The sequence below is a fragment of the Syngnathoides biaculeatus genome, chromosome 1 (assembly GCF_019802595.1).
Source record: "Syngnathoides biaculeatus isolate LvHL_M chromosome 1, ASM1980259v1, whole genome shotgun sequence".
Classification (NCBI taxonomy): Eukaryota; Metazoa; Chordata; class Actinopteri; order Syngnathiformes; family Syngnathidae; genus Syngnathoides; species Syngnathoides biaculeatus.
In genome coordinates this window covers 11,399,822-11,423,643 of record NC_084640.1, presented here as the reverse complement: position 1 = coordinate 11,423,643, position 23,822 = coordinate 11,399,822, and the positions used below count along the sequence as shown (strand labels likewise).

At 45.0% G+C, this 23,822-nt stretch overlaps 1 protein-coding gene across 1 annotated transcript in view; it reads left to right on the top strand.

The window, feature by feature from the left end:
* Window positions 1-23,822, top strand: part of ube2ql1 (ubiquitin-conjugating enzyme E2Q family-like 1) — a 105,352-nt gene that overhangs the window by 40,566 nt on the left and 40,964 nt on the right. The window contains exon 2 of the mRNA XM_061816199.1: window positions 19,270-19,344. The gene's annotated coding sequence lies outside the window, so the exon portion shown is untranslated. The remainder of the gene's footprint in view (window positions 1-19,269; window positions 19,345-23,822) is intronic.

Sequence of the window (23,822 nt, the reverse complement as noted above, 5' to 3'; positions counted from 1 at the left end):
GAGAGACGACTCTCTCCCGAGCGTTAGTTTAGCTGGCTGTTTGCCATTTTTGCACATCCGGCACACCGCTCATGCAAAGTGTCGCGTTTGAATGATTCAGCGTTGTTATTATTTTAAAGGGAGCTTGAGCAGAATGCATTTCTAACAGCATAGCATACTTTGTACAATGAATATGAAGTTCTTTTGGGGAGGGTGGCGTTGGGACCCTGCAGTGATACTGAGTCAGCTCGAATCGCTTGGATCCTGGACTACTAATTGGCAAGTTCTGCATTCAAATCATCCGCGTTTAAATTTTCTGTCAAAATTGGATCCATTTTGTTCTTCACCAAGCAAAGTTCCTTCTGCGTCTGCCCATATATTTGATTCCAGTAGAACATTTATTGGCTGCTTATAGCCCAAGTGCCATCCCTATAAACATTCTAAAATAAATATTGAAATGAAAAATACATATAACATTATTCACTTCAGTGTCTATACGAAAAAATAAGTAAGAGGGGAGAGCACGTCATCCATGCGCAAAGTTGCGGAAGTGTCATTTGACATCCAAGTGGTCGCCATATTGGCTGCATCTACTGCCTGTGATGTCATCCCGGACATTCACCATGGAAAACACGCCGCGCCCCCTACTGTGGGACACTCCCCTTCAGACACGGAAGCTCTTTTCGAATAAGAGAACATCTCATAACCGAGTGAAGTGACCGGGGCAATATTACCCTATCATTTGGAGCCAAATTTAGATGATATGCGGATCACGGCTAAACCACCTCCGCGTGACGTAGATGAGCCACCCCGGCCAAAGCCATGATCGGTGGGCACATCGACACATTTAGCACCTCTGACTTTCAGACGCAGATCTTTTGTTACGTTCTGAAAGGATTACGTCCCCCCCCCCCCCCCCCCAACAATTGTTTTCTTTAGTAGCTCTAATCACACCTACCTGTCATTTGGGACCCACGAAGCTCTCGTCCTTTGCACCCTTGCAATCAATTTTTCACGACGAACCGGGTCTTTTGAAAAAGTATGAAGGGTAAATCCACCCCGAGTGTTCGAGCAATATCCAGCAAAGCAACGAGCCGGCATTTTGACTAATACGAAGGAACAAAGAGCTACCTAAACAAAAGCTAATAGAAACAAAGGAGTCCGCTTGGGTGCACTACCGCCCTGTACGTCACTTCCTGCTTCTTGTCGAACACAAATCCCTCGTGAGAATTTTCATGGCGAGAGTTACATAAAGCCATATACGTCAAAATCATGTTACGTGGTGAAAAAAACAGATGGATCCATACCGGCTGCCGTTTTTTTCATTAATAACATACTAAAAATCATCCATTTCATCACAGTGGCCCTTGAATGTGAAATGTACCACCACAGAATTTCTCATCACTGCCTTTTACTATACAGTCGTATCTTATGTCCCATTTACCTCATTATTTAATTAGCGTCAGAACCGTACTACTGGGAAACTTCTTTTTTTCTTTTTTTTTGTTTAGCTAGTGTGTGGTTTTTTTTTTTTTTTTTTTTTTTTTTGTGGGCCTGGAAATGGCTTTGACTCACTTTCACCAGATTATGAGAGAGAGCCGCTCAGCGCAGGCAGACAATTTCCCAGCTGAATCAGCGCACATCAAACCCTTCAATCACTCGCCATTTACTGGGCTAAGCACAGATGAGAAGCCTCCCTGCTCGAGTATACAAAAACCTGCTGCAGTTTACTTGCACGCGAGCCAAACGCGGCGCACGCGCACGGCGGGAACGAGCCCGGTTAAATATGCATCATATCTTTGAAAAACAAACGCGAAAGAGAAATATTCATTAGGTTGATGTTAGCGCTCGTGTGCCGGCGCGCGGATCCGCGTGGAAATGTGTGTGCGCGCGTCCCCACGGTGTCACCAATGGGGTGATTAGCGATTTATACGAGGCGAGTCATTAGCATACGAACCTCCTCCCTCTCCTCCTCTCATCTGCGGGGCTCGCTGGGGTGCGTTTGCTCCCAGCGCTGCTTAAGTGTTTTAACGTGTTAATAATCATCAGCCGCCGCGCAGTCAAGTGGGAGAGAAACCGGGAGGAGGGGACGATGTGAAGGGTTGGCTCGCGCTGATCGACTGCCCTCCGACCTCTGACCTTTGACTCTCCTCCTCCCGTGTTCGAGAGGCTGGCCTCTCATCTCGGGGGTCCATCAGGGACCTATTAAGGGCCTCGTCTCACACTCCGCCACCTCACTTAACTCCGTCTTGTCAATATGCTTCGCCGTGTGTGTGAAAGGAGACTTGTGTTGATATTCACCTCCCCGTCCATCATGCTTATTTTTTTTTTTTTTGCCCATTTTTTTTCCTCCCCTTCTCTCCCTCCACTTCTTAGTGTCTGGCTCCCCTTCCTTCTTCTCCTCTCTCCCTCCATCCCGCTGGCTGCGTCTGTCTTTGGAGATGCTAATTCCCAGTCCGGGGAGACCACATGAAACAGAGCTGAGTTTCTCTCATTAGCTGACACAGATGCCGAGGCGCGTGGACCTGAATAACAACGCTCTTGGCAGGCGCCGCGGCTCCTCTTCCGCTCCACACGCTCCACCGACGAACCCGCATTCCGACCGTATTCCGCACGGAGCTCGGCCGCGCGCGTCCGCTTCTTTTCGGGCGTTGCGAGTTTCCCAGGAAACGTCGTGTTGAAAATGTCATTTTCAAAGCAATCCTGACGTTTGTTGCGGTGAAAACGGACTTTGAATCCTCACCTCTGCATCCGCACGTTAGCTTTTGTAGACGGCCACCATTTTCGAAGCCAGCGGCGTGCGAAGCGGCAGACTTTGGATGTGGCACCTGTGCTTCACTTTGCAGTCAAATATGAATTGTTTTGCACGGTACTGCGCAGCTACACTAATTCTTTATTGTCGCCATTGGAATTGTTTACGTGTACGAACAGGTATTTTACATTGTGTACATATTAATGCGTACTCGTAAGCAATTTACTGCATTTTTTTTAGGGTACTGCCTTGTTTGAAGCTGTTTGTAAGCATTTCAAAGTGTTTTGGGATCGTAGTTTTTGGGTCACACTGTTTATGTAGGCACCTATAATCACTTTTAGGGGAATGTCCACTATTCAACCAAGACACCGTTTGTGATTGGGGCATGCAATGTATTTAAACTTACCGTAATTTCCGGCCTATAAGCCGCGACTTTTTTTTCACGCGCTTTCAACCCTGCGGTTTATCCGGCGATGCGGCTAATTTGTGCATTTTTTTTCTAACGGCCGCGAGGGGGCACTCGAGCGGGAAAGGTAAGTGAGACCGGTGGAATATATGTGCCTAGGAAGTGACTTTTACCGGTTTGGCCCTGTTAGCGCCGCACTAGCGTGTTACTGCCGTCTCTCTGTGATTTTTACCAGTATGTTTTTTTTATCTGGTCCTGTTAGTCCGGCGCTAGCGTTAGCGTTAAACTCTCTGTGTACCATCTTTCTTTGTAAAAATCTCATGTTTCAATGTCGGTTTCAATGTGGGCACTTGCGGCTTCTACACACCTGCAGCGTATGTATGTACCAAACGGTATTTTCTTTCCAAATGTGCTGGGTGAGGCTTATAACCAGGTGCCCCCTGTAGGCCAGGAATTACGGTGGTGGTAGTAGTAGTAAGATCTATTAAGTAGGTTTAACATTTCAATATTTTGTTAATTTTCAAATCCAACTACCAGCAAAGCAAAATACTCTAAACGCCTACCTTGTTTTTTTTGGTCTCCATCTATTTTCTATCGTGCTTGTCCTCATTACGGTGGCCTTGATCCTGTCCCAGCAGACTTTGAGCAAAAGGCAAGGTTAAACCTTTAGTTGTTAGATTACTATTAATTTAATTTTCAAAAAACTGAAAAATCTAATACACATTCCTATGTTTAGTTTATCAAGCATGCGTGCAGCGAAAAAACTCCGTTTAAGTGTTGTGCGAACAAGTGTGCTCGTGATTCCATGAGAAAGGGTAACCTTTGTATGAATCAGGAAATAAGTCGCTGCGACGGACCGTAATCCAGTTTTAAACCAGATCCACATGTTGACCACATGATGCTCTCTCGCAGTCAGACATGACTTCACCGGCCAGCGTGTCACCGTGCGCCGCTTATGGTCAACCGCTAAACACGGAGCTCAGCACTCTCACGAACACACACGCTGCTCATTTTCACGCAGTCATGGAGGCCCCTGCAAAGAAATATTTGGATTTAGTGTTTGGACGCACACATGCGCGCACACACCCCGTTCACCAGCGCATACAATTGGTCAGAATGACAGTAATGTAATATTAATAGCCTTGGGGGTGACAGTCTGTCTACATTGTGTCGATACCCTCAGGCTTGACAGAGCTTTGGTCACACATGCCACTGGTGAAAATCTGCTAACATTTGCTCCAATTATTCTCTCTCTTTCTCCCTCTCTCTCTCTCTCTCTCTGTCTCTCACTCTAGCTGTCCATCTCATCTCTAATTTTACGATTGGTCCCAGTCCACAATACATTTGCCTAAAACAGCTGTTCCCTTTTTGCTACCCAAATGAAGTGTGCAGAAGCCCATTAAAACAATATTCTCTTGTATTACCGCTAGAACGATAATGCAGGGGAAAGATTTGAAATTTTCAACCTAATTGTTTTTTCCCCTCTTATATATTTCTTGAAAACTCATCAAATTCAAACGCTGGTGTGTAAGTGTTGCTGGACTGAGTTATGAGGTGTAAAACGTCAAAATATTAACGTTTACTTACTAGTGTGCTTTCCTGAAAACCCAAAAGCTGTAGAATTCCACATAGATTGTGGTGTTCAGACGTCATTAAAATGCAAGTTTAAAAGATGAAAGCAGATTTATAGAAAATTTACTTGAAATTAGCGCAATTCCCGGCCCACAGAGCGCACCTGGTTATAAGCCTCAGTACATAGAGTTCAACGTTAAAGTTACGTCCGTGGGTCTGATGACAGGCGCGACTTTTTTCACACGCTTTCAACCCTGCGGTTTATGCGGTGATGCGGCGCTAGTGTTAGTGCTTTGCTAGGGTTAGCGCGCCGCTAGCATTAAACTCTTTCTGTCTGCCAAGGCTTATAACCAGGTGCGCTAATGCTAGCACCGCATAAACCGCGGGGTTGAAATTATGGTACATCTAATCCAAAGATTTAAATCTTTAGTTGTAACGGGGTTTTTGTTTGCTAGGGGGTAACGTTGCCACAGTTGAACCTGAAAATGAAACCGCCCGTTTCTGAATATTCTGGGTCTCCAGTCAAGTTGGATATATGCTGCTAGCACCCTAAAAAAAATAATAAGAAGAAGAAGAGCGAGAGGAACAAGGAATAGAAGCAATGAGGACAGCTGCACTTTGACTGAAGAGTCGCACTGCCTGGAATGTTTGGAGAGGAGGGCGAAAGATGGAGTCCGCCCGGCTTCAATCAGACGAACGCCAGTCCAAAAATCTCTCATCTGAGTCTCACACATGCAGACGAGCTGAGATAGACTTGGGCTTGGGGGTGGGGGGCACGTCGAGGGAGAGCAGCAGGGGAAGTCATTATCACTTCCCAACCTCACTCACGGTCTAATGTATTCACGGCCAAGCAGTCAGGTTTTCTCCCTTTGGCAGCCAACCACCAACAAATCGATTGGAATGGACCAGATAGAAGGAGCTGTTTACAGTGGCAAGAATTCTCTGTGTGTGTCTGTCTGTCTGTCTGTGTGTATTCTTGTCACTGACATGTATGGAAACACCATTATATACACACTGTTGAGCTTTTCCACTTTGAACTGCACACTACAGAGGCATCAGCGAAGAAGCACTGTAGAGTTTGTGTGCGTGTCCCGGTCTTAGTAACAATAACAAAATTGAAATAATTTATAATAGACGTCGGCTATAGTTAATGATGGGTAAAGGTGCTTCGTTCATCTGCTTTGTTTGATTTGTGACGTGTATCCGCATCTGGAGCGCAAATATCTTGACTCGCAGACTCTCGTTATTGGTTGTAAAAGTGCAGTAAGTCCTCATCAATAGTACTAGCGATAGAAAAATGTTGGGGCGTAGCAATCCTGAGCCCAGAGCTAAACGCACACACCACGAGGACCCCCATCGTGGGGCCGAAGTTACATCCTTGGGGTCTGATTGACAGGTCGAGCTTGGTATTTGGAAACAGTTGGAAAATGAACAGAGAGAAGTCAGGTCACTTCACGTGAGATGCAAATGTAGTATTGTACTTTATCAAAAACACATATAGTTATGATTTAATCAGACGTAATGTAATGAATGAAACGGTTTGTGTAGCAAACTTAATTGTGACTGTGTTGCTCTTTCTGGTCTTGGCCTTTTGGGGGCAGCACAATACAGACAAGGATATGCCTGGAGACGTTCAGACCTTAGCAACAGTATTGTTTGTCACTCTCCCAAGAGGATAAAGAATACAGTATACAGGGAGTCCTCATCTTAAAACAGTTTCAACCTAAGACGTTTCGACTTTACAACACCCGTCCCCCGTCCGCCATTTTGTCTGGCTAATGCTTGTCCGTGTTTGTGCGCCGAGAGTACCTTCGCATTTTTCGCCCTCCTTTTTCGACATTATCGCCCCAAAGGAGAAGCTGTGTCTTTTAGCAATACTTCTCAAGCCAGAAGAAAATTCATTAGCATGGAAACAAAGCTCAAGATCATAAAAAGATTGGAGAAAGGAGAGACACCAACACCACTCAGGCTTCAATCGGTCGACCGTGGTGACAGTTATTAAAGACAAAGCCCGTAACTTAGCGCTTGTGAAGGGTTCCGTTCCTTTGTCGGATACAATGATCACAAAACAAGGTTCTTTGATACTTTTCGGGATGGAGAGGATTGAGGACCAGGTTCCTTCGCAATAGCTAAGCACCGCCTCCCCTTCTTCTCCATCCACCTCTCAGAAGTCATGCAGTATTTGCTTTTTATACAAAGTGTTTTGATGTAAATTCTGACTTTAATAGTGGAATCCGACTTAAGTGGAAATTCGAGTTAAGTCGCTACTGTAGGAACGGATCTCGGTCGTAGACCGAGGACTACCTGTGTATCTGTGAGTATTATTTAGTTGACTGCCACTACACAGCACTTGTGCCTCCTCGGGGAGTTTTATTCCAGTCTTTTATGGATTTACGGTAAAAGCAAGCACTGGTTTTCTGATGGGCAATTTTACATACTGGGAGGTGACATTAGTAATCTAGAGATTGTGCTTGATGTTAGCAAGAAACAAAAAGATGCGCCACACGGGAAAAAAAATGATGTGGCAGGCTGCACCTGGCCTCGAGTTTAAAACCTGTTTTATGGGGACAAACGTCTATTACACAGTTATGATAGGGGCGGACCCCGGGTTTTAAGGCACTGTCTGTGTGTGTGTGTGTGTGTGTGTTGTGTGTGTTGTGTGTGTGTGTGTGTGTGTGGTGTGTGTGTGTGTTGTGTTAAATGCTTCAGTGAGTTTGTTTATTTTTTTTAAAAAGCAAAATCACCAATGGTGGTCTCTTGTTGAAGCTGCAGTTTCTGGTTTAATTGAAAGTTCCAAGTCTCCTTTTTTTTTTTTTTTGCTCCCAGACTGAGGGAGATTATTGCAATGACTTGAGAAGAGTGTGTGTGTTCGTGTGTGCGCAGCACGGGTGTTGTCCCTGTCGAGCGAAGGTTCCAACAGCTCACAGGTAGAGGGGGGGGGGGGGGGGTTTAGCGGCCAAACATCCGCACAGAGCGCCGCTTGTCCCAATTTGATTTCGGACATCGCTGGGAGAGCTGATGAAAGGAAAATAGAGAGCTAATCCTCGTTAAATTTGAGGGTATTGCAATGCACACGCACGCACACACAAATGCACACACCCTGTCGGACATGTGTAACCTAAGTCTGTTGTGATTTTTTTTTTTTTTTCGTGGTGGAGGCCAGGAGAAGTCTGGGAGAGGTTAAAGCAACACTGCGCAGTGTGAAAACACATTGTGCGGCACACACGGCTCTGATTAATTGGCTGTGCTTGTGTTTGCCATCGAGACAGTATTCATTCAGGTTTGCACAGGCATTTTTTTTTTTTTAATAAACGGTCAGTATATTAACAGTAATAGAGCAACCGTTTCAGGGTTTAATCCTCGACGTGGTCTCACTTGCCTCCTAGAGGCTCTGCGGTCCAGGGGCCGAGAGTTACGAACTGTGACAGAAAGTTGGAGGAAAGAAAACGGAGGTGGACGAATGGACAGAAAAGCTTCTGCGTGGGGTCGTCGCGCGCGCACTTGTGTTTCTGAGCTGAGTTCAAAGGTCAGCCAGGACATCGCGGAGAGGAATAGGATTTGTTGCTGTGATTTCAGGGCAGGATTCAATTTAAAAGTAATCTCATTTTTTCCAATTTACGGCATGGAGTTTCAAGATATAAGGAAATGTTTGACCAGCAATCCCAACAAGCGAGTCCATACCCGACCGAGCGGTTTCTGCGCATCCCTAGTTATGAGTTAGTGTAATTATACTATATGACATTATACCTATGGATTCAGAAAATTGGATGCATATGTTTACAACAGACCAGCTATTAAATTAACAATATGAACGGTGTATATTTTTAGTTTCAAACCAAACCAAATATGAGAAACTGTTCTGACTATAATGCAGTTCCCTTCATTCCAATCAGAAAATCACAATAATATGCATATTAATAAATTATTATCAATAAAAAAAATACATTACCTTTAAAAGGGCAAAATAGTTATTTCTTTATTTTCACTATGCATGTCAACCTCATAAAATATTCAGTGCATGAATCATATATCCGTCACATATATATATGGCCTTTATTAATTGTGTAATTATTTTTTTTTACACCTTTTGCTTTTCCCAGTGAAAGTGCACGCAAAATATATTTAAATATGCACATACGGATATAAGCATTTCAGGTTTTTGGCAGGGGGCTGGACATGATATGATAACATTAATGATGGGTGCACTCCAGCGGACGGCTCCTGTAATCTCCCAAACACACACACACACACACACACACGAGGATGACTGACGCAAATGTTACTCTTCAATTATTAATCCACTTTAAATGGCAATCTCCACGGCTGGAGGTGGCAAGAGTCGAGCCATTAGCGCACCATACCTCGATATTACGTTATTACATATACGGTGCATGTATTAAATGCAAAGTGCCGCTATTTTTTTTTTCCTGACAAACTATTACATTGACTTCACGCCACGTGACGTGTTGTCAGATCACCAGACAGACGCCTCAATTCTCTCAAGTCATTTCATTGAGTCATAGTGTTTGGCACTCTGGGCGTTTGCAGTCTTTTGTTCATCACTTCGTGTGTGTTTAGCGTGATACACACGCAAAAAAAAAAAAAAAAAAAAACTGAGAGCTCGTGAATAGTGATGAGGTCGAGGTAAATATTGGGCATGTGCCGATAGACGCGGGGATAAATGTGGGGAATAAACACTCGCGCAGAAACAAGAGGCCGTGTGTGCACTGTAAACTGTGGCGCCGATGATGGAAAAATTCATCATATTAGGTGTCACCTCGTGATTTCATTCCATATTGTAAATTCGCACCGCTGCGGTATTTAAAATCGACGTTCAAAATGTGTGCTGCTTAAATGTTACTTCATTTCTTTCGCCAAAAAAATGGATTTGTGAAACATGATTGATTAAATCAAAGGTTTGAAAAAAAATACATAAAGACTTTAATTCTGGCCTTTTGATGTTAGCGTTAATATTGAATGAAATTGAAAGATTAACGCATTGGGGATTCTATATTTTGTCATGTGTAATACGTAAGTACATAAAGGTGTGTTGAATAGTTTGGATGGTTTCCTGCCTCTTTTTCTTCCAGAATATGAACAGAGACTTTGTGGGGCTGATCATGACCAAAAATAAATAAATAATATTTCAAAAATAAATATCGGGCTTTTTGCCTGGCAAGAGATGCGTGACGGCGTGTCGTACTGCAGAAGGCGCAGCAGTGAAACCATATGTGGCGGGAGGGGGGGGGACGTGGGGGGGGGTATTAAAAAGGGAAGTGTGAGCCCGTTGGGAAGCAGCGTGAATGCAGCACATGCAGTTTATAGGTGAGCATCCATTTTTATTTAATACATTGGGATCATCATTCCACTTTTGCACCCTAAAGATGCCCCCCCCACACACACACACACCATATGTACATATACACATGTATATATATTTTGTACATACGTGTAAAGACATCTAAGGGCCGGTCCGTGTGTTTGAGCTGCAATCTCACAGGAGCAGCTGTAGCCTCCAGCCTATATGGAGATGGCGGTCAGTCACCCTGACCCGATCACCCCTGCACAGTTCTTGCAGACTGGCAGGGGTGGGGGTTGGGGGTGCACTACAAACAGTTCAGTATTGGGACTTCAAGGGCCTTATCTGATCCGGGCGGTGGTGAGATGGCGATGGCGAGTCAGAGGGGAGAATATGGTGGAAGGCTTTTTGATGGCTGGCGAGCACATTTGATAGCGCACGCCACGCCGGAATGAGGCGGTCGCTTGCAGAGCCGCTGACACGTTTGCAGGGGAAAAAAAAAAAAAAAAAAAAAATGATAATTCAGTCCAGTCATGCCAGTCATTAACTCGTTGACGTATTAGTAAATACAAACATTTTATGAATATAGCGCTTTTCACAGCTATTGCAGTTTTACAATACAATCGTACAAATAGAAAAGATAGAATCAAAACATTTTTCACTTCATACAAGAATGATCTCGTCTGACTGGATGGATGATCTGACCTGGTGGAACACATTGTTTTTAACATTTTTATTTATTTATTTATTTTAATGGTGACTGGAAGAAGCAGTTCTTTCCTTAAAAGGTGCATTCCACAATTTGGCAGCAATTCATTCACTGCAATGAAATAAAACGCAGTCATCAGATCGCAGTGACCTGCCAGGACAATATAATGACAACAAATCCACCAACTACGGAGGATCCTGTCAAATGAGGGCTCTATACATTTTGTACTGGATCGTGAAATGGATCCTTTGTGAGGATAAGCGGCTAAAAAATGGATGGATGGATGGATTTAATATTATGTTAAGACTCAGTAGCATGTGCTGTTTGACTATTACTGTAACACTGCACTTAAAAAAAATGGATTATTGAAATTCAAGTCTATTACACATAAAAGTTGAAAAATACCCGCTTCCAACACAAGATGTTAAACCTTAATGATTTGAATGAAATATACGGGTCTTAAAACTTTCCATAGAACTGAACTGTTCCCTGGTAGCTATTTTCTCATGTACCACTAAAGGGAAAATGTAAAAATATGTAATCCTATAGTCTCTTTTCTCCATTTTTACCAAGCGTGATTTTACTAATCCTGTCAGTCCATTTAAAATAGAAATTGTCACATGATAATCTTACACTGAACAGCAAGTATCACAGGCAATTGGTGGCAACAGGGGCGCTTCTTAATCTCCCCTTCACAACTGATGATCTCATTCAAGGCCACTAAATTACCCCGGGCCAGTGTGTGTTTAAACTTTCAACCCTAATTATCGGCCATTATTTGCAGATGCACCAACCTTTTTACCCTCATTCTCCTCGTGCGCACGCATTAAACAACACACTTACACACACACTGAGCCTATATGATGTACAGTACAAATACATCCACACCTACAGGCGATGTTTTATGTTTGATGAATACATAATTACTTTGGTAAAGCGCGGAGGAAATCAAGAGCCTTGATTGGGCAGATGAATGGTCTCTGCTGCCACCTACCGAGCAGAGTTTAGAAAAAAATAGATTTGTTATTTGCGCACGTGGCCTGTAGGGGGCAATGTGTGCATTAGGAAAATAGCTATATACACGTTTGTGGGGCTTGTGTTGACTTTTTTTTTTTTTTTTTTACCTAAGATATGCATGCCCTTCATCAACCACGTGTTCATGTAGCAATTACACAGTCATCAATCCATTTTCTTTGCCGCTTATCCTCACGAGGGTCGCGGGGTGCGCTGGAGCCTATCCTAGCTGTCAACGGGCAGGAGGCGGGGTACACCCTGAACTGGTCGTCAGCCAATCGCAGGGCACATAGAGACAGACAGCCAGACTCACAATCACACGTAGGTGCAGTTTAGAGTGTCCAATTACTGTATGTTCTCAATACAATCACAAGAGGGCAGTCGCGTTCCACTTTTGGACTTTTGAACCCCGTCTCAAGGGCAAAGGGGGGGTGGGGGGATCACGAGGAATACAGGTCTACCTAATAATTCTTTTCCAAGCACGTCAAACAGACTTAAGGTGACAAGTGTGCTTAAAAAAGTAACACATACACAACTGTGACATGAAAACACATCATCAAGATATCATCCTCTCTTGTCTCTTACCCCCCCCACCAAGATCCCCACTTCTTCCCTTCATCAAATGGATCAAATCCATCTGACTTCCTCCTGCCTCATCCTAATTCTGCTCTCACCTTGTCCCGGGGAAACGTGACCTCTGGAGGCTTCATGGCTGATTTCCTTTCTGCTACGCAAACAGCCAGCATTTACACAGGGGGGCCCTTTGTCAAAGCCTCCCCTCGCGTATGTTTGTTTGTGCGCGTAATGGCCTGACGAATTGGCTATTTTGTTCTAATATTAACCCATCGCCGCGATTGTTCACACTCCTCGGACGGATTAGCGTGCCGACATCGCCGCGGCGTCCTGTCAGCGCGTCTGAAAATCAAATGCGACACGACGGCGTGCAAGTCGAGTGCGGAGCGAGGGAGACTCTGCAGGAACGTCTGCGTTAATGTAAATAGTAACATAATCATAAGCGCTTCTTGGGGGGTAGGAACGTTCCCCCTCGTCCTAATCAGGGATGTCGCAGGGGGGGGGGGGGGTTGTCCGTCATCCGTCAAAGTCAAAACCCCCGCCAGCCTGATGATTGGAGCCCAGCCATGTCTACATTTGAATTTGATGTCACGTCAATGGGCGGTGCGGTGGATCAGCTGGTAAAGCGCTGGCCTCACCGGCTTCAATCCCGGCCCCGCCTGTGTGGCTTTTCTCCGGGTACTCCGGTTTCCTCCCACGTCCCCAAAACGTGCAACATTGATTGGACACTCTAAATTGCCCCTAGGTGTGATTGTGAGTGCGACTGTTTGTCTCTATGTACCCTGCGATTGGCTGGCAACTGGTTGAGGGTGTACCCCGCCTTCTGCCCCTTGACAACTGGGATAGGCTCCAGCTCCACCCGTGACTCTTGTGAGGATAAGCGGTAAAATAAAATGGATGGATTAATATCTTAGTTACAACCAAACAACTGGATTTATTCCATAATATGCTTATACAGTATAAAGCTTACAAATGCGTAGTTGTGGTTCCACATTGGCACATTTTTATGTATCTTCTTTTACTGGTGAATAACTCTTTTGTGGGGGGGGGGGGGGGGGAGTCTTCTGGCCAAAGCCACAAAAGTATTACTTTGGCACCATATTGTGGTATCTGAGGACCTATAAACTATGTTGAATTGAGTTAAGGAGTTTCAGTTAGACAAAAGAACAGAATGAGTGCTTTATGTCCGTCTTGTCATTTTTTATGATGCTATAAAACACTTTTGTAATTCTTTGGCACCATCTTATGTTTACATTCCATTGGAATTTTCATTTGTTACGTTCTACGTGGGAAGCCCAACGATCGAGCCATCATATTATATAATAGCCCTTGGCATTTGGTTCTAACTAGCCTTAATGAAAAATGGTGGCTAGCATTTACAGGGGTCACATAAAAAAAAAAAAAAAATGACACAGTGCACCGCATCAGACTAGATGAGACATGAGGACGTGCGCTGTCGAAAATGTGTCGGTCTCAACCGTGCAAATGAACATGTCTTCCTTCCTGTTGCGCCACAAGTCCCGTATGTCCTGGCATGACAATGGCAGAGGGGCAAATAAGTTAACGATCTCACGCTTCGGAGTGCGTTGTGGACCAGAGAACATCACTTGAGACTCTTAAGTCCCTGATTCATGCGGAAGCTTTACCACAAAGTGGCTTTGCTACCCTCGTGCCCTTGGGCTCACCACTAATAAATGGCTGTGCAATGCATTATGTCGACAGAGAGCAGGGGTAACCTTCATTATGTGCTTGCCGCGGGGGGGAGTCATCAAGGCTGAGGCGTAGCTTTGAACCGAGCAACCGAGGTTCAAGTCCACGATGTGTTTCTTCCTCTCTCCTTCCATTTGTGTTCTATTGCTCGGTTTTATGTCCACTTGTGATCCTCACTCCCCGGCCAGTTTCCCCTCCCAGCGGTGGCTGCTCATTAGGTGCAAATGGGGCCCGTTCTGGAACCGGTTAGAGTGCTGGCCTCACAGTTCTGAGGACCGGGGTTCAAATCCTGGTCCCGCCTGTGTGTAGTTTGCATGTTCACCCCGTGCCTGCGTGGGTTTTCTTCGGGCACTCCGTTTTCCTCCCATGTCCCAAAAAACGACTCTAAATTAAATTGCCCGTAGGTGTGAATGTGAATGCGGCTGTTTTCTGTCTCTGTGTGCCCTTCGATTGGCTGGTAACCAATTCAGGGTGTACCACGCCTCCTGCCTGTTGACAGCTGGGATAGGCTCCAGCACTCCCATGACCCTTGTGAGGATAAGCAGTTGAGGAGATGAATGGATGGATGGGGCACATCCTGTATAAGGCACTGTTCTGAAAAGATAACATGTTACTCTGTTCACAGAAGTATTTCCTGTGGACAACGTAGTAAGGCAGTTCCATTTTAATGTACATATCAATAAACGTAATATTTTAAGGGCATGGGTGGGGGATGATTCCCATGGTGTTGATCTGTAAAAATTTACTCCTACTGCCCACTGTCCCCATTCTATTACTATTATTGTTATTATTACAATTACCACAATCAATCAAATCCTGCCATGAATAATGCAAAAATGCAACTAATTGCCGCTCCCCCTAAAAATGTCTGTTGGGTAATTTCATATTTTAAAATGTAAACATACCCCAGTCTATCATCACAAATCATTTTGATCTCAATTAACAACCTTAGAAAACGCAATATAGATTGTTTGATTTCTTAAAAAAAGATGATATCTCGGTACATGTGAATGGAATGAACATGCGTCATCACCCCCATTAACATAAACGTCATCGAATAATGGAAAAAAAAAAACTTTGACTGACATCCATCCATCTTCTGGAGCACTTCTTCTAACAAGGGTCACGGGCGTGCTGGAGGCTATCCGTGCTAATTTTGGCCGAGAGGTGGGGTACAGCCTGAAGTGGTTGCTAGCCAATTGCAGGGCACTACAAACAAAACAAAACAAATGTACAATGAAAAATGTACAATTCCAATATCCCCATCCCGCTGATCCAAAAAGGACAATAAACAAGTTAAAACTTGAGTTTATCAGTTGAGATGTACATTGTTAACAATACTTCCTTGACAGTAAGTGTTCGATTCCCTTGACCTGGAGCCTACCTAAGTAGTTGGCATCCCATCATTTTTCATCAGCAGCACTGACCTTTCTGTCTTCTCTTGACTTGACCCCGCCCTCCCGTCCTCCTCCTCCCAGACACAACCCCAGACACGGCGTTGATCCGGCAGCCTCGCTGGATCAATAGCCGTGATAAGCGGCGCCGGTAAAGGAAATGACACGGCTGTGCTCCCCGCGCCAGCAGCCGTTTTATTTTCCGAAGCCTCTCATCTTGATTTGCGCACGGTGCTCTGATTAGCTGCCGCCGATGTTCACTTGAATGCCAAAGCAAAGCCAGCCGCGACAGCGGCGCGCTCGTCTCTCTCCTCCGCTTTGTGCAAATATCCGCTTTGGAGGCCTCGGCTGACGGCGACTCGCAAATGCGCCTCTTTTGATTAGTCGAGCGGCCATATTGTTGCGGCCGTGCCCTTTTGTGACCTCTGCGTGTGTTGGATGAGTGACAGAAGAGAGCATCTGTCACAGGAACACAGAAGCAGGGAGCTCATGAATTATTCACTAAGTGTAGATATCATACAAGCGGTTGGCTTGCACATACACACGCGTGTCTGCGTGTTTGCTTCAGGACGAATGTTTTGACCTTCGCCATTCAGAAATGCGATCGTGAACATAGGAGTGAATTGATGCGCTCCCGAAACCTACTTGCACGCACATATTCGCTCCACAGAGATCTTTCACTTCTGCTCACGTCTTTTAATACATATTGGAGGTGAAGAACTAGAGGATTGTTTTGTCAACAATGGCGCGTCAGTTTCGGCGAGGATTTGTCGACCTCCCCGACTTGCTCGCTCGATGATGATCTGAAATGAAATAAAGCAGACTGGAGGGGAGCCCTCGTGTCTGTTTAACGCAATTGTGTTCCTCTGGGCTTCGCCGCCAATAATCACATTTTCTTGTCCCATTTTGTCAAATAATCAATGGCTGCCTCTACGGCACACAGAACAGTCAAGATATTTTCCAGAGGTTTTTAAAGAAAAAGCCAGTACGCCAATCAAGAAAGTGAATTTTTTTACCATCTGTCATAGTGAGCAGACTTACCTAATTATGTAGGTATTTTAACAACTATATTTTATTTTTTTGGAAAGATATGGAAGATGAAGATTTACACTTTTGATGCTGCTTTTCAGTTTAGTTGACTAGCCGAGGTCTGCGCTTGGCTGCCAATATTGTGCACTGAATATTCATTATTGTTATGTAACATTTTATAAAAACCTGTCTTGTAATGATTCGACAGTTCTCCTCCACTAGGATGGTCTTGTGTGGTATTTGTGAGATTGTCTGCGAAATCCCAGAAAATTGGAAACTCTTAAATTAATAGGGATATATGTAAAATAGCATTCATAACTATTAACAGGACATATTGAGGGAAACCAAAATGTGTTCAAAAACGATACAGAGTGTCACAAATGTCACTGTACGCTTCCCTTTCTCTTCTTCATTTCAGGTGTTATTCGGACAGACGTGCGGTCGTCAGTATTTGACAGTCTTGGCTTTGCAATTTTGGAAAGATTAAAATTGCCTTGCCCAAAGCCGGCCCTTTGACATTTGTCCAGAAATTGCAACCTGGCAAGATGTTTTTCTCTTCTCAAGTTTTTGTCATTTGACTCTATTTCCATCACACAAACGTTGGCAAAGCAAAGCAAATGTATTTATATAGCGCATTTCATACGCGAATTAACTCAATGTGCTTTACATGATTAAAGGCATTCGAAAACAAAGAGATAAAAGATTTAAAACTGTGATTAAAAACAAAAAAATGACAAACAAAATATATATAATGAAAAAAGAATTAAAACACACATACAGTAAAAGTAATCTGATCAAAAAGTGGACATATCAGTCAGTCTCAGAGCTCTCCTGGGTTTGTATTCCGTAAGCGTTTCTTTCATGTATTCAGGACCGAAATCATTTAGTGATTTATAGACCAGTAGCAGAACTTTAAAAGGTTTTCTAGGATTGGAGTTATATGCTCTGACCGCTTTGTTTTGGTCAGAATGCGAGTTGCAGCATTCTGAATGAGCTGCAGTTGTTTAATCCGCTTTTTTTGGGAGTCCAGTCAGAAGACCATTACAATAGTCAAATCTACTTGAGATAAAAGCATGAATGAGCTTTCCCTGGTTTGCTTGACACATACAAGACTTCACTCTAGATATGTTCTTGAGATGGTAGAAGGCAGTTTTGTTTCGGAGCATGCTAGCTATTTCTCTACGCTTTCTACCCCGCTAAAACCTTGATCCACAGTAGAACATTCTTAGTATCGGCGGGACAGAAACAACAGATAAGGCGCAGCCTGCAGAGAGCCGTGTTCGATGCCAGATAGCAGCTGTTCCATCTCTTCGGAGGGATGTGAAAGGGGAGGGTGGGGGGGTCAAAGGCAACGAGTCAAGGGAGAAGAGGAAGATGGAGGAGAGAGATTAGTGCAGGAGAGGGCTCAAGATAGAGCGCGGGCATCAGAGGAAGAGATGTGGCCGCTTTGCTGTGCTTCTTTGACTATTGATCTGCTGTCAGCTGGTCCGAGACTGATGGAAAGCCCACCGTCGGTCTTCTTCTTCGCCTTCCCCCAAGTCTGCTTTCCTCATCTCAGCCCACAGTGGAACTCAGTTTTATTCCATCTCATCTTAACCCAAAGTCCTTGCCCCGCTCCTCCCCCCGTATCGCAACATCGATGTCCTCCTCTCTCCGTCACTCCCTTCACTGCTGCTTTTTGATGTCATACCGCCTAACAGCTATTGTATCAGAGAGCGAGAATGAACCAAGAATGTTGCCTTGCCGTTGCCATGACAATCTCACCCAGCTTGACCAACTCTTGTTTTTGAGCTGCACTGCGCCATGTTTCGTGTTTTGCCTCTTTTATACGGCTAACGATTAAAGTTAGAAAGCATTATCGGTAGGATGTACAGACATTTAAAGACGGATGCTTCGCTTTTTTTGCAGATTGGTAACGTCAGACGGTGTGTGTAGTTCTAAAAATGAGTACACGTGAACACAAAATCAGTTCCAAGATCAGGACGGAATACAGCAAAGCAAACGAGGTGTGTCAGAAAAGTTCTAGGGGCGGGGGCATGCATTTGCCTCATTCACAATGTTTTTCCATCCATCCATTTTCTTAGCCGCTTATCCTCACGAGGGTCTCAAGGAGTGCTGGAGCCTATCCCAGCTTTCAACGGGCAGGAGGCAGGGTACACCAGCCAGCCAGCCAATCGCAGGGCACGTGGAGACAAACAACAGTCGCACTCACAATCACACCTTGGGGCTATTTAGTGTCTAATTAATGTTGCATCTTTTTGGGATGTGGGAGGAAACCGGAGTGCCCCCCCCCCCCCGAGAAACCCCACGCAGGCACGGGGAGAACATGCAAACTCCACACAGGCAAGGGTGGGATCGAACCCGGGACCTCAGATCTGTGAGGCCTACGCTTTACCATCTGATCCACCGTGCCGCAAAAGGTTTTTACAAGCCAAAAAAATTACATATAATTTTTAAAAAACTCACAAGATTCAAGCCTTCAGTTCTGTTTCTTCTCTCTGGAGCTTTGGTCACTTCTCTTGAGATTCTGGACTTCTTTGATTTGTGCCATTAAGCTCATCTTGAAATTGTCATCATCTTGAAAGCGGTTTAAAATATTGTTTTATTTTGGCAGAATATATCAGGAAAAATATTAATTGGTAAAGGCAGGAATGTAGGCAAGTGAACAAATAATTGTGATGAAAATTCGAATGTTAACAAAGTCTCCCTAAAATGTATACACAAAAAAAATCCCACACAAACAAATACATAATGTATATCAACTTAATACGCATGCTGCACTGACAGATAATCAACATCAAATCATGGCGAACAAATGTTTTTGTCCCGCAGGCTGAGCGCAGCGGGAAGTTCCGGCACAGTCCCAGAAACCCCGTGGAGACGGATGGAAAGAATGCAGACGAAAAGGTAAGGACGACTGCAAGGTCAGGCCGATACTGGGTTCATAAAACGCCATCTTAAATATCGAGCAGGACAAACGAGGCAATGATTTGCACTCGCAGCATTGTGTTATCGTCACGTTCAATTAACGTTTCGTAGGCCTCGAGACGCCGCGCGTGTATTTTTACATCGGAATTTAAAATAGTCCCTCTTATCATTTTGCTGCGTTTTCATCGTGAAAAATAATCCTTCATTCATTGATCCGAGCGATTCAATCCATTCATTTGACAGCGAGGCAACGTCTGAGGCCGCTTTGATGCTTTCGCTTCCCGTCGTCTTTAATCGCCGTCATCCATCTCCCAGACTTTTGGACAGGAAATTAATTACAAAGCCGACTTCCTGTTTAATGAAGCTAAAAAAGCGAGTAAACAAACGGCAGCATTGTCAAGGGTGCTGTCGTGCAGAATGCAGACGCGTCGAGTCGGCCTTTACAATCATATTATTGTTCCGGTTTTGATTGACACTGTCACGGGGAGGTCGTTTACATGCGGTAATTAGTTTGCAGTCGCGCGGAACTACTGTACGCGGGCGGCGTCTCGCGGAATTTCGACGGTTACAGTCGTTGCTTTATTGAGCAGCGAGGGAAGGATCAAATATTATAAACGGCTCGCAGTAAAACGATCATCAATCCTCAAAAGTCAGCATTATCGCTATAAAGTCAACATTTTCATCTAGAAGATTACAGTTGTTGTTGTGGGGGAAAATGTAGGATCAAATAAAGCATAATGCTGTATTCAATGTACTTTGGAATCGCTTTAAAAGGGCAAAAGGGGACAGGAGAGGAAAAACGAGGAGGGGGGGGGGGGATTTGCGGAGATCAAATAGCTGGCCTTCACGTTCCGCGTTCAGTTTCCTCACCGTGCGATCTCCGCTCGCCACATTTTGACTCACGGGAACGTCCTTATCCACGCGGCACGAAGACCTCCAGCAATCCGCATTCTTTGGATTTGTGGAATGATTGTCGCCGGTGCGCGTGCGTTCCTTTTCCCGTTTAAAGGGGGGGGGGAGTGCAAGCACATCCTTGGAACTTTGAATTTGCGGTATCGCTCCATTTGGTGTACACGTACAATCCCTGCCTGGAATCAAAGTGAAAAGGGGGTGTAACCTTGTCATAAAAGTCAGCGGTTGCTCCACAAAACCGAGCGTGACGCCAATCAATCTGCCCGCGAAACGGACGTGTCTGCACTTTGGAACTTGTTCACAAAAGAAAAAGACTGGGAAAAAAAGTCAGCTCCATTAAGATCGAGGCACGGTTGGACGGGTTCGGTGTCGCGGAGCTCGACCTCGATCCCGTTAAACACCTTGGACGCTCTCGCCGTCAGATTGCGTGGGGAAAGCTGTTTCAGCAAAAGGGGGGGAGGGGAGGGGGGGGAGGGAACTCATTCCTTATTATATCGGTACCTTGAGATGGCGATTTGAAGTCGTCACGGGGGTGACTCAAAACGCTCGGGTATCAAATCTGTTTCCATTGAAATGAATGGAAATGCGATTAATTCAATCCAGCCTTCCTTCCAAATGAATGATATTATGAGATTCTTATTCTAAATTCAATGTCTCCATCGAATGCTTCTCCAGCTCATCAGTACGGCACTAATATTAGCCATTCTGCACAACAGATAAAGATTATATGTCTGTGGGTGCAGTCATTTTGTCAGTCTACGTGTTGCTGCAGCTGAGCTACGTGCTTGTTTTTAAGGTGTAATTCTTTGTTTTGCATTTACTTTGGTGACAAACTTCTCAAAGCCTCCCTTTCGAGGAATCGTTCACAAATTGTATCTGCCAGACCGCCGCTTGTTGTGACGTGGAAAGAGTCACTGTCAAAACAGAGCGCAGCGGAGTCGCTTGAATCTCAAGGCACCCCCGTGAGCGGGGCCAGGTGTCCCAATACTTTTGTCTGCAGATTGTAAATATGAAAAGCGCAGACGCTCGCTTGGCCACCCCCGCGGCGATAGACGTGCGAAGGGGACGCAGTGGGGGGGGGGGGGGGGTTGGGCGCTGCTCATCCATCTGGGCGGCAGACTGCTGGGTGTCACAATTAATCACAGGAGGGAGACGCAGGTCATCGGAACCCGCAGACGAAACGCCCAGGTGAGAAGGTAAAGATGCCGTTTTGGTTGCAGTCTGTGTGATCTGCCTCTTGGCAGGTGCAAAAGCTTGTCACGTTCTGCCACCCCCTCCCCCCCTGCCTTTATTCCCCACAGTGTGGCCGAGCTTCAAAGCACAAAAACCGTTCCGAGTTTTTTTTTTTCCCCCTTTTGTTTTGTTCAACTGTTCTGAAAAAAAAGGAAATTATTGAAGCCTAACTGAGGTGAAGGTCCTGCGCCATGAGATTTTCTTTTTAAATGAGTCTGGGATGATAAGCAAACAAAAGATTTAGCTCGGGCCACCTGCAGACACGAACGTGACCTTTATTCGCCCCTTCGGCGGCGGTGTACATTGCGGATGGAGGAGGTGTTTATCACGGTGCTTGAGCACACAAACCCAGCACATGTGCGCGCGCGCCAGGGTTCCTCTCTCTTTAAATTGTCCAGCTGAGAAATTGACCCACCACCATATGTCCGCCGACCAACCTCTCACCCACCCCAAATCTCTCTGAATAACCAAAACCATCAAAGTGTAAGACAAAATGGACTTGGTGACGTCAGGAGCGCTGAGTCCAGCTCGGGTTGGGCATTTGTCAGCGCCGTTAGATCGGCGTAAGCGTCCTTTTCGTGCTCCATGCAGGTGTTTTCATTTTTTGCATCTGAGTGTTTGTCATTTATAAGTCATCCGATTCCTTTCCTCCCTTCCAATTTGTCGTCCCGCCGCGAAAGGCATAAGTCATGTCCCCACTCGTGAGCTCAGCCTTGTCCGACAAATCCCAATCCCTAATGTGGTGACATCATCCCCCCTCGCTACAACCTGACACGACACGACTTCATTATGCAAAAGTGACCCGTGTGCCCGACTAGTCCTGCCTGCAACGCTGACATTTTCACCCCCTCAAAAAAGACTCGGCAGCTCGTTTAGACTTTATTGGTGGTGGTGGTGGTGGGGGGGGGGGGGTGTCACCAGAAAGACAGCGAATATGTTACGATTACAGGAGTCGAGTGTTTATGTTTTGGCTATTTCATCAAACGCATTCATATCCCGCAAAAAAAAGATAAGACGTTAATGACTATTCATCACAGCTCCATCTGGCTTAGATGAAGTTGCATACTAATTGGATCATTTGGTATTAATATATGATAAAGGTCTTACTGTGAAAGTTTTATAAAGACCATACATCCTGATTCGGTGTTGAGGGGGACGCTTTTGTATTATGACAAATATATTAATAGGATCCACCGAGGGTCGAGTATGCATTTGTTAAATATGCTATTATTGTCATAGTTTTTCAACAATAATGATATTAAATTAGAATAATTTGTCAAAATAAAGAAATAATTTATATTTTAATAATCATTAATTGGCCACCAGGTGTGATTGTGAGTGCAGCTGTTTGTCTCGATGTGCCCTGCGATTGGCCCGCAAACAGTTCAGGGTGTACCCCTCTGTCACGAACCTCCGGTACGGAGGGCAGACCCAAATGCAGGACTTTCGAGGCAGAGGCACAATTTTCAATGTAGTTTATTCCGGAAACTGGGTCACACACGGTGTAGCAGTCCGACAAGGCAGAGGTACAGAAATGCTCGGCTAGGCGGGATCCAAAAGACATACAGCAAGGGTTCGATGACTCTAAAGCAAACAAACTAACTCAAGAGGACAGGATCAAACAATAGGGCACAGAATTGCTGTGACTAGGGTTACTCTAACTTACACGTTGAAGCGGAGACTCCCACAGGCAGTGAATGCAACTCACTCACGCAAGGCAACTGAACTGACAAATGCCAGTGACAAAAACTCCAACTTAAATGCCTGTCTAATTAGAGTCCGCCTAGCCTAGCCTTTCTGTGCCTCTGCCTTGTTGGACTGCTACACTGTTTATGACCCAGTTTCCGGAATAAACTACAGTGAACATTATGCCTCTGGCTCGAAGTCCTGGATTTCGGTCTGCCACCGCACCGTTGGTTCCTGACAAAACGAACTGGCCAATGCCAGTAACAATAACTACAATTTAAAAGCCTGTCTAATTACATTTTGAATGTGAAACAGCTGTGACCAGTGACAGGTGTCACCGCCCAGAGTAGCGGCCTGGCCACGCCCCTCTTGGCAGTGGCCAAGCCTTCGTCATGATACCCCCCTCCTGCCCGTTGACAGCTGGGATAGGCTTCTGCACTCCCCGCGACCCTTGTGAGGATAAGCAGCTAAGAAAATGGATGGATGGATATTTTGATAACCATTAATAAGGTGCTACAAATGTAAAATAGAATACGGGTTGACTTCGGCAAGTAGCTGGTTGTTTCTGATCTAACAACTTGCACCAGTTTCAGCGATACGAGAAGTATACACAATATCTAATAGCT